The 10,648-nt window shown below is 32.4% G+C and overlaps 1 long non-coding RNA gene across 16 annotated transcripts; it reads right to left on the bottom strand.

Moving 5' to 3' along the window:
* Window positions 1-486: 486 nt before the first annotated feature.
* LOC143258455 (uncharacterized) lies at window positions 487-9,493 on the bottom strand. 16 transcript variants are annotated; one of them, XR_013032298.1, is made up of 5 exons: window positions 8,932-9,488; window positions 8,366-8,575; window positions 3,866-4,032; window positions 3,458-3,569; window positions 487-2,744 (listed from the first exon to the last, which is right to left on the bottom strand). It is a non-coding gene; the product is annotated as an uncharacterized LOC143258455 (long non-coding RNA). The 16 variants fall into 16 exon arrangements; XR_013032308.1 differs by lacking the exon at window positions 8,366-8,575 and having other exon boundaries at window positions 487-2,739; window positions 8,918-9,493; XR_013032302.1 differs by lacking the exon at window positions 8,366-8,575 and having other exon boundaries at window positions 3,444-3,569; window positions 8,918-9,490.
* Window positions 9,494-10,648: the final 1,155 nt, after the last annotated feature.

Genomic DNA, 10,648 nt, shown 5'->3' with positions numbered 1-10,648 from the left:
ACAAACACGTTGGTTTAACGTGCTGGAAACAACACAATATTTACAATCATGGGGAAAACAGTACCGACATTCTGCTGGACTTGAGAAAAGCATTACTAAATGTTACCACTAGGTGATCCTGGAGAGCTTTAAGATCTGGTAACAAATAAAGTTACTTGAGAATTGGTGCATCTGTACCAATTAAAGCTAACATGGAACAGGTTTCATATTTAAAGTTGGAATTCTTTTCTTTTGTGCAATAAACACGAAGGCCTGTTGAGTAAATAATGCACAATATTTACATTCTATTCTGCTAAAATACAGCTGAATAAAAGTTCAGTGTTTTGAGATGGTAATACTGGTCATATGATAGTTAAAACAATGGTCATTAAGGTTAGGTTAGAATGTGCAGAACATTAACTGTATAATGTAATATTTGTACTTTTGTTTTCTTATAACCTTTATAAAATGTAGCCAATTTGTTTTTTTTTTACAAGTCAGTTCTCATTGTACAAAACCTTTTTAATAAATTCAAGGAACATATACATATGCCCAGCCATTAAAAATTGTACTATATTTTATACCTGACAAAGACCAAACCACCACAACAGCCATGTTTGTTATTTTTACAAACTAATAAATGCATTATTTACTTTCCTTAACACCTGGTGTCAACTGTTAAGCCTAATTTTCAATGTTGTGATTACAGCTAAGCCTATAATTTAGATTAAGGTAGTATACAAAGCTAGAAATGTAAGATTTCAACAATACATAATCTTGAAAGTTTATCATTAATAAAAAGATGAAGTTTTGTTCCTATAGTTGAGAAATGTCAGAAACTGAAACTGGACATTTGGCTTAATAAACAAACTGTCTCATTAAAAGTAAAACCCATGGAAAAATTATGAACATTTTCACTAATCTCATAACATATTACATATTTGTTTATTACATAAACATATTACATTTGCTAAGCCTTGTCCAAAGTATTAATTTTGTTTCAGCTACAATAATAAACTCATAAAATGAAAGTGCCAATACCTGCAGCTGTATAGTGAACACAATAAACTACTTTAATATTGTACGCTATACACTCATCATCAAAATACCAATTGATCTAATCCTGAAACAGCAGGAATATTGTAGGTGCAACAGCATCAACTGATAACTGCCATTTAAGGGTTAATCATCCATATTAGTTGGTAAACATTTAAACAGAAGAAGTACAAGAAGTCTGAGTACCTGGCCTTTATCACCTCATCATCCAAGATCCAATTCTCCAAACTGTCATCTGTAACCACAGAACATCTGATCATCCCACCATTTGGAACCTCTGTTACCAGAATGAGTCACAACTGTTTCCTTACTGGAAACAGGATTTCAAGTAATACACGCTTCCTGCACCTCATCCAATCTTGGAGTAACTGAACTCTCTGGATCTTCAGACCAACTAACAAACAGTCTGCCAAGTCTACCGTAAGCTGGCACATCTCCATTGTTCTTAAATATCTCGTGAGACAGAGATAATTGTTTTCAGAAGAAAGTACTAACTGATGTGATGCAAGACAAGCACCTGAGACTTCACCCACTTTGAACCTCCAAAATAGGAGGCAACAACACTGACGAAAATATGGAATGGAATTACTTCCTGCTGAAGAACAACTAACAACGTGTACAATTTGTAATGATTCAACTTAGCTTCTTTGTTATTACATTGTTTTTTAATCCATTCATTAAAATAAATAAACTTGTTAAACTCGTGTGTGTTTAATACCCACAAATGTACTGAACTGTTGTTTCAAGAAAAGTACTTCATCAAAACTGTATATATTTTTTATCTAAACCAAAGTACAAGCCTTTCACTGTTAATGACATTAAAAGGTATGCAAACAATATTAGCATGTTAACCACACTGACAAGTTTGCTAGTTTTTAATTTTGCAGACAGCTACACAAGATATATTTACACAATAGTTGTCCCTAATGTAGCAGGAACAGACTAGAGAGAAGACAGCTGCTAAACATTGCCCATTGCTAACTCTTGTTACCAACGATAATGATACTGTAATCTCCATAAGACTGAATGGGTGAACATATTTTGAGACAGGGATTCAAAGCCATGACCCTCAAGTGGCAAGTTAAACACCCACATTAACAGACTACATACTGACATGAAGTTAGAGAAATATTACTGGTTAATAAGTGAAAAATTGGTTAAAAATTAAAACAAGTATATAGTCAGAATAACTGGGATTTTCTGTATATTAATAAGTATACTTTAAAGGGATCTGATTACTGAAGATAGCAGATTCTTGGGTTTCTTCTAACTCTAGAAATTTCCTTATCTTCACAACCAGATGATTCTGTCCAAATACAGATGTAATAAATAAATATAATTTAAATACATTTCTCATAAATAACTGATATCTCACTATTCTATGTTCACTCAATACATCTCTGAAATACTTTATGTACAAAAAATACAGTTTCAGAAAGAAACTTTGTAGCAAAATGTCACTATTGTAATTTACAGTATTAAGAAGCTTCCAGTATTTTTCTGAGAACCTTCATGCACTATTCAGGCTGCAATGGTTTCAACTTATGTAGTATTTTCCAAACATGACAAAATCTTAAATATCAGTTTATGGATGCAATCGGATCCTATTGTTTTTTGATAGATTGTCTTGGCATAGGATTCATGATGAAACTTTGTAGAATGGACGACAACTGCCTGTTGTGGAGACACGTGTAAAGGACGATGCTTCGCTAAACATAAATGTTAAAAAAAACATGGAGTAAATTAATGGGGAAAGTTTGTCAGAAATAACAAAGAAATTACATTCATAACTTAGCTTTACTCTTTGAAGACATGAAAATAAGATATTATTTCAAGTTAGCAGAAACCTGAGTTATAATTTTTGTCAGTTAAACATTAAACTCTAATCCTGACATGAACACTGATGTGTTCGAGTTTAGAATTCTCTAAAAACTATTAACAGAGCCTAGAATGTAATGTTATTTCAAAATTTACACAACCAAGATACTAATTGTTCAGATATTAAAGGCCTTGGTTCAAGTGTTAATTTAAAACATTCCACTAAGCATCTTTTAAAAAGACAAAATACATAAATAATCATCACATGTAAGTTTCTATTGCACATGTAATAGTGAACCAAAACCTCAAGATGTTGTCACAACAGTAACTTACCCAGTTCTAATGATCCCATGTAATTAATTCTCCAAGTGAGCTTATAGTAACATACACAGTAGAACCCCTCTAAAGCAGCCACCTTCGGGACTGAGACAAACTGACCTGATTATAGGGGTTTCACTGTACATAATTTGGGATTATGTAAAAAAAGGGACTGTGATTGAATGACTGCTTTCAAGGGGTGGCCACTTAGAGGGGTTTCACTGTATACTATTCTCTGTAAGTAAAGAAATAACTCTTTGATTGCTTCGAACCTTCATTCATATACCTGGTGAGGACTTCTGGTAAACATGTTCCCCAAAGTTTTTTATTGCTGTTCATACGTGTTGTTACACTCCATGTCACTCTGATTCACAGTATTTCTACTTGACACTAATATTCTGTAACACATAACACACATTAGACGTTGATCAACCTTAGCACCTTGCTAACAGCTACTGTTATCACACTATAATTACGTTACTGGTACCATGGTGATTTTAATAAACCTGTTACAATTTTATGAATAAACTGTGAAACTCTTAACACAAATATTTCTAACCTATAGTACCTAATGTGTTACATGACTACTTCATATCCAAAAACCTTCTAACATCAAGAAGAATCTTGAGTCAAACAAACTCCAAAACTGTGGGAAACACTTGGGGAAATAAAAAACAAACAATCTTGAACTTACTCAGAACCCAGGAGTCTGTCTGTTCATTGGGTTATAATGTAAGCAAAAAAACATCTGTGCTCTGTCCACTGTGTGTATTGAAATTCCAATTTCTAGCATTGTAAGTTTGCAGACATACAGCTGTGCCACTGGGAGTCTAGAAATCCTTATCTCACTTAAACATTAACCTAAATTTTAAAACAAGTCATTTTCTTAGCAACTAAATATGGAATAAAATTATTCTAAAAATAAATAAATAAATAATACATAGGTAATTCAGTAAATAATATCCCACCAATTTTTTGTTATCAGAAAAATATAACATATTAATGATATAAATATGTTATTTATATAGAAGACTTGACTTGGAACAATGTCAGAGCACTTGGGTTGCTACAACATCATTTATCACAGTGTATTATATTCTTCTCATTAGAAATCACTGGGATATTTCTTTTTGGATGACCCTGTATATTTATCATAAGACAACAATTATAGCTGGGTCTTGTTGAAATAATTACAGACCAACTGTTAATGTACTAGCAACCAGCAATATTTACATAAAATTCATTCTATACTACACAATAGTAACATCACAGCTAGATTTTTATCTTAAGACAGTTGATATAACATCAAACTCACTTATTAATTGAAGTTTCATGCAAGATTAATTAAACCATTCACACCAATTAAAGCATGTATTCAAACAGTATGTTCCAAATTCAAATTACCTACACCTTTAAGTCCAATAAGATACCACAAATGAAGTGCTAACATTTTCAATATGACACAGCCCCCCTCAGTAACAAATTTAAGAACTACATTTCTCTAAAGAGCTACAACATGTTATAACTTATCCAAATTACAATCTTATAGACCATGTGGATTCACAACTTATCCAAATTACAATCTTATAGACCATGTGAACTCTTTACAAACTGAAACATTTAAACAACATCCATCTAAAGCAATCCAAGGGTTATGTTTTACTATTTGACATTATTGTATTAAAACAAAAACAGAAGTTCCTAGTGTGTTTATACAGTCACTGGATTTTGTACACAGATATTAGTGGATGTTGACACTTTATTCGTTTACCAACAGTGTTAATTTTGTCTAGGACCACAAAATATATCAAGTTAAGAAACATTAAAATTCATGTAGTGAGAGAAACCAGTTTCCAAGTGCATGAAATGATATTAGTGGAAAAAGTATAGAGTTTGAGGGAATAAAACTTGTGAGCATGGTAAAGACTGGTTCAAAATCAAAGTTTGGTATCTTTCTGTTTACTGATGAAACAAAAAAGCAGAAGAACTGCCAATTAACAACAGTCATTTATAAATTAGATATCAACTATCTTCACATGGTAGTGTGCTGGTTTTGTTCTCTTCCTGATGTCAACATTGCCAAGTGTGTTACCTGACTAGAAAATAATTAGAAAAATGCATTGTAAAAGAGAATGCTAACTGACAAATAAACACTGTATTGAGACCCTATACACCATATGATATTAAAACTTAACACTTAATAAATTAACCTGCTATCTTCAAACTCCGAACCAAGTTCAAAATACAACTCTAATGCTTCTTCATTTTGTAACTTTTTGTCGTGACGCCTTTTTGGATCGAAAGTGAAACAATTTGTAAGTAGGTCAAATGCATGCATAGTGTTGACACCTAGTGTTGAAGTTAGGTATTATTGAGAACGAATTAACTCGTCTGTGGCACTGTGTTACCGATCAGCTTGGACGAGTTATCTCGTCCATGGCACTGAACAAGTTAATCTAATTAATACCAGGTGATGAAGAGCAAAAGAAATCACAGCATACACAAGTAGGTTTAATTACAGTCTCAAACCCACTTCATATTTGTTTCACTTCAACCTCTGTGCTTGGTGTAGCACCTATTTTCACGATAAAATACTGATTTATAAAAAAAACAAACACCCAAAACTGTGTTGATACATTACTAAAATGTAACATATATTTATTCTTGCTCAAGACATTAATAACACTACTAATTACTAAAGGCTATTAGCTGTTTAAATACAATTCTTCAAGTATCATAAAAAAAACAACTTTATATACTCTAAGGGGAAACTGTATCACTTGTTACCACTGAAACACCTAAACAAGTATCAAAAGACAACACAATATTAACATAAATAAATACTTAAAAAAAACCACTAAATATAAAAAAAATGGTTATAGAACCATGGTAGAAATGTTAGGCTTAATGCTCATAAAAGTTTCATCTCATTAAATTTACTATCTTTCATGAAAGTGGATCTCGAGAAACCTTAGAAGTCAGCCAGATATCAAATAAAAAATATACAAGTTGACTATATAAAAAAATTATAGAAAATAACTTGTTAGGTTCAGCATTACTGATGTAACTGTATTCATGAAAATATTCCACTGTCAAAACAAAACACTGTAAGGATTCCCACTAATCTAAAGCTAACACAGAAAAATAAAACCATATAAAAAATATAAGAAAATGTTCCAAAGACAAACATGGTTAGGCAATGTTGTTTATAGAAATTTCACCTCTGAAGTCGTTCTTAATATGACTTCTTAGTTAGTTAAAATTTAACTAAATACAAGCATTTATCAGAAACCACTGCCTAAAATCTGTAGAATATTAAAAAGTATACAAAACGTGATAAATACTTATGTACCATCAGTCATGGAAGTACATGACTTTTGCAATAACCCTGTATGTATATTAAACCGGCGATACAAATGTTTTCAAAATAATCTTTATCGGAAAGTATTTTTTCAGGTATAATATATTTGTGTTGTTAACATGGTGGGAACTATAATTAAAGTCTGTATTAACAAAGTTAAAGTAACTTTGAGTAACATCAAGTGATTGTTCACAAAATAAACATTTTTCCTTTCCAAAATATTTTTATCAATCAATATTCAGCTAACAGTTACCACCTGTGACAGTTTCAAACATATAAATCCCCAAAGAAAAAAAACCATCCTACAAATTGTTTCATTTGCAGGCAGTATTGAAAACACTGTGATATACCAGTAAAGCCATTATCCCACAGTCTGTACAACAGGCAGAACAATTTTTAGCTTCAAATTTAATATTCAAGGTTTTAAGACAAGTGAGATGCCATTTATAACACTACAAAATAATACCATGTTAATTAAACAACCCACAGTAATGTTATGGAACTAATAAATGATTAGTGAACGGAGGTTTAGGTTTAAAACCCATACCCGTAGTTTCTCTCTCCAACATAACTGTTCGGCCATTAACAGTGGTGGCTAAAATTAGTAACAAACTCATTACTGTCACTGCTTTAAGTTCATTCCACTGTTTAAAGAAAAACAAACAAGTAACACATACAAAGTACAAGAAATTAAAAAGCTGTAAGATTCTCCGTTGGAGAGTAGAAATCAGACAAGTTTCATGAAGGATTTACATTAATCACAGTTAAACATATTTCACATTGCTTTAAATAAAAACAATTTCACAAGGCTTTGTAGAATGGACGGCAACCGCCCGTCTGAAGACTAAAGGCGGAAGACTTTCGAAACATCGTCCTCTACACTTGTGTCTCCACAACAGGTGGTTGCCATCCATTCTACAAAGTTTCATCATGAATACTCTGCCTAAACAATCTATCAAAGAATTTCATCAGGCTTTTTGATTTAGTTCAAAACCAAACAAGGATATTTTTTTCCACCAATCAGTAGAATTCCATTTTTTTTTACTATCCCCAGTGTGATCTTGTATGAAACTGAAGTAAAAAAAAATGTGTAGATTAAAATCAGGTCAATAACAGAACAAGTATCACAAATCCAGACCATACTGTTCTTTCATTTTTCTCAATGTGCCATGTTAACAGATGACAAAATGTCAGAATATTGAGCCAACAACAAGTTTAGGTTTATACAGTAAAACAGTAAGTGCCTCATCTGATGATATACAACTGCTAATATTTTCACAAACATTTGCAGTGTATCAATGGTGATAGGAAAACAATGTGGATCAGAGTGCTGGAACTTTGATGGAAACTGGAAATATATTAACTTTGTTTTACATTTTATGTAATTTTCTTGTATTATTTTAAAAATGTAGGAGCTTTAGGGGACTTTTCTCCCTTGATTTGTTCAGCCTTTATTCTTATGTCTAATAAAAGGAACATTCTAGCTTTTGTTACTGGTACAAGATGTACTTGAAACAGTATCTGTCATGTAAAGAACTGATATTTTTAATGATATATACAGCATTTCACCCCCTACTTTGAAAAATGTAATAAAACTTACGACAAATTATTCCTTGAAAGCTACATAATGGGTTATCTGAGCTCTGCTTAGCATGGGTATCAAAACCCAGTCTCTAGCATTGTAAGTCTGCAGACATACTGCTGTGTCACTGGGAAGTGTAAACTACAGAAGCCTCCAAATTTGCACAGTGTAACAAAATTTTATTTAATATTTAAAAGCAGGTAAAGATAATACCTACCATCATAGATAAGCTACAACATCCCTTAACCTACCTAATGAAAACAGTTCCAAGAGAGATACTCGGCCCATTATCTTACTCCAAGTTACACAGAGGAACCCCTTTTCTTATGTGCAACTTTAATCACCAAAATTCTATCCCAATCTCCTGTTATTATGTGTTAACTTTCACCATACTTGAACACTAACAGTTCCAATGGTACACCATTCTAATGAGATCTTCAGTTTTCATGAACAACTGTTAACTGTTGTTATAATAATATTAATTATTACATGCATTAAGCCTAAATACAATTACTGGTATTAATAGTAGAAGTATAACTAAACATTACTATCAGTAGAACTAGTAACAGTAGTGTAATTTGGGTCTTAAGTTCATTGTACTACCGGTGAACATAAGATCTAAGCCTACATTACTATTACTATCACTAGTAATACCGTATTATAGTAGTATGAACTGTTTTCTGACATAAAATGATAAATTTACTCTATTTAGTCTTAGGTTTAGACTACTAATATTATTATTAATAATGAATTGCACTTATATGTTTTATTAAAGGTGAATTTTCAACAAATTTAATAATTGCCTTAGAAACTGTACTTTGGTTAGGTATAATTCCTGTGTAGTTGCCACATTTTTAAACACTTTAGTTTTTGAGTAAAAAATGAAACAAAATATGCGGGTCCTCGAACTCAAGTTCCTCTCGGTCGTTCGGCTGTTTCCGTGACGTTTTACAACTATGACGTAGTAGTTGCCAAACACGCTTCGTTGCGCACCGATCATTTTATTCCTTTCAGGGTTGGTGTTTCATGTAAGTCCAAAGCTCACGCTGTCGCTCGTCATATTCGCCAATGGCTATTATTTTTGTTTTTTGGCGAAGAAAAATTGTAATTGGCGAATATACCGGCGAAACACTGTTGTTTACAAAATGCTAGACTGGTTCACTACATCAACGTTTTTTTAATGCAAGTATGCTGTAAGCAGATAAAAATCAATAACCCGTCTGTTCATGCAAGGTTATGGTCAGGATCGACAAACGTGTGAAAAATTGTCCAATCAACAGCGACCTAACGGCTTGACACGAATAACTCATTTATATGTGGTTGATTAGCGGCGCAATAATTAAAGGACGACCACGAAGATTGTGATGGCTTTCACACCTGTAATTAATTACATTATCTAATGGCGCATGGCTTGGCCGGTAAGTTTAATTAAAAGCGGTTACTGGATTAGTACCATAATAAACACGTACTTTAAAAAAAGCTAAATGTTAATTAGTGGAAAGATTCTTTATAAATTGAGCCAATATGCAGCGAATTCATCAGATCTTAGAATATATATGCAAAAACGGCTCGTTTGGGTTGAGAAAATATTTTACATAGAAGAGCGAACAACGTTTCGACCTTCTTCGGTCATCGTTAGGTTCACAAAGAAAGAGGTAACTGACCGGAAGCTGACCACATGTTTGGAAGGGGTTATGTAACTGAGTGTCGGAATTTAGAGGGTGGTGTTAGATGTTTGAATATATAATTTTATTTTATTCTATCAATATAGGTATAAAGGCGTTCCTTTATATTGGTTTATTTTGGGTTTAAGTTGTATAAGTAAGGCTTCTTTAATTTTGCGTTTGTTTATGTTTGTTTCTTTATTTAGTATTTGAGTGTTTTTCATGGTTATGTTGTGTTTATTTGACTTGCAGTGTTCGAAAACGTGTGAAGGTGACTTTTTCTGTTCTTTAAATCTGGTTTCTATTTTTCTACTTGTTTCTCCAATATAGAAGTCGTGGCGGTTATCACATTGTATTTTATAAATAATGTTGGTGTGGTGTTTGTCAGTGTAGTTTTTACATAGTATAGACCTCAGTTTTGTGCCTGGTTTTTGAATAAATTTGGTATTAATTGGAATGTCATATTTTGTTACTAGTTTTTGCCAAATGTTGGCTATTTGTCTGCTGATGTCGGGAATATATGGCATGCAGCAGTATATGGTTTCGTGATATTTTGATTCGTGAAATATATTTACTTTTGTTGGTTGATTTTGCTTTCTGTCTAGGTGTGTGCGTATAATGTTTTCTACGGTTTGTGGAAGAAACTTATTGGTGTTGACGAAGTATCGTTTTATTTTGTCTAATTCATCGTTAATTTTATCTGGTGAGCATAGTTTCATGGCTGTGTTTATTTGGTTTCTTAGTATGATGAGTTTTTGTTTTGTTTCACGTGCTGAGTCCCAAGGAATGTATAGTCCAGTATGGGTGATTTTTCGGTGGATTTCTGTTTTGAATTGTGTGTCGGTTCTTGTAATTTTGATGTTAAGAAAT

The sequence above is a fragment of the Tachypleus tridentatus genome, chromosome 1 (genome assembly GCF_004210375.1).
Source record: "Tachypleus tridentatus isolate NWPU-2018 chromosome 1, ASM421037v1, whole genome shotgun sequence".
Taxonomy (NCBI): Eukaryota; Metazoa; Arthropoda; class Merostomata; order Xiphosura; family Limulidae; genus Tachypleus; species Tachypleus tridentatus.
Note: the sequence above shows the minus strand (reverse complement) of the source record. Positions and strands in the feature narration are given on the sequence as shown.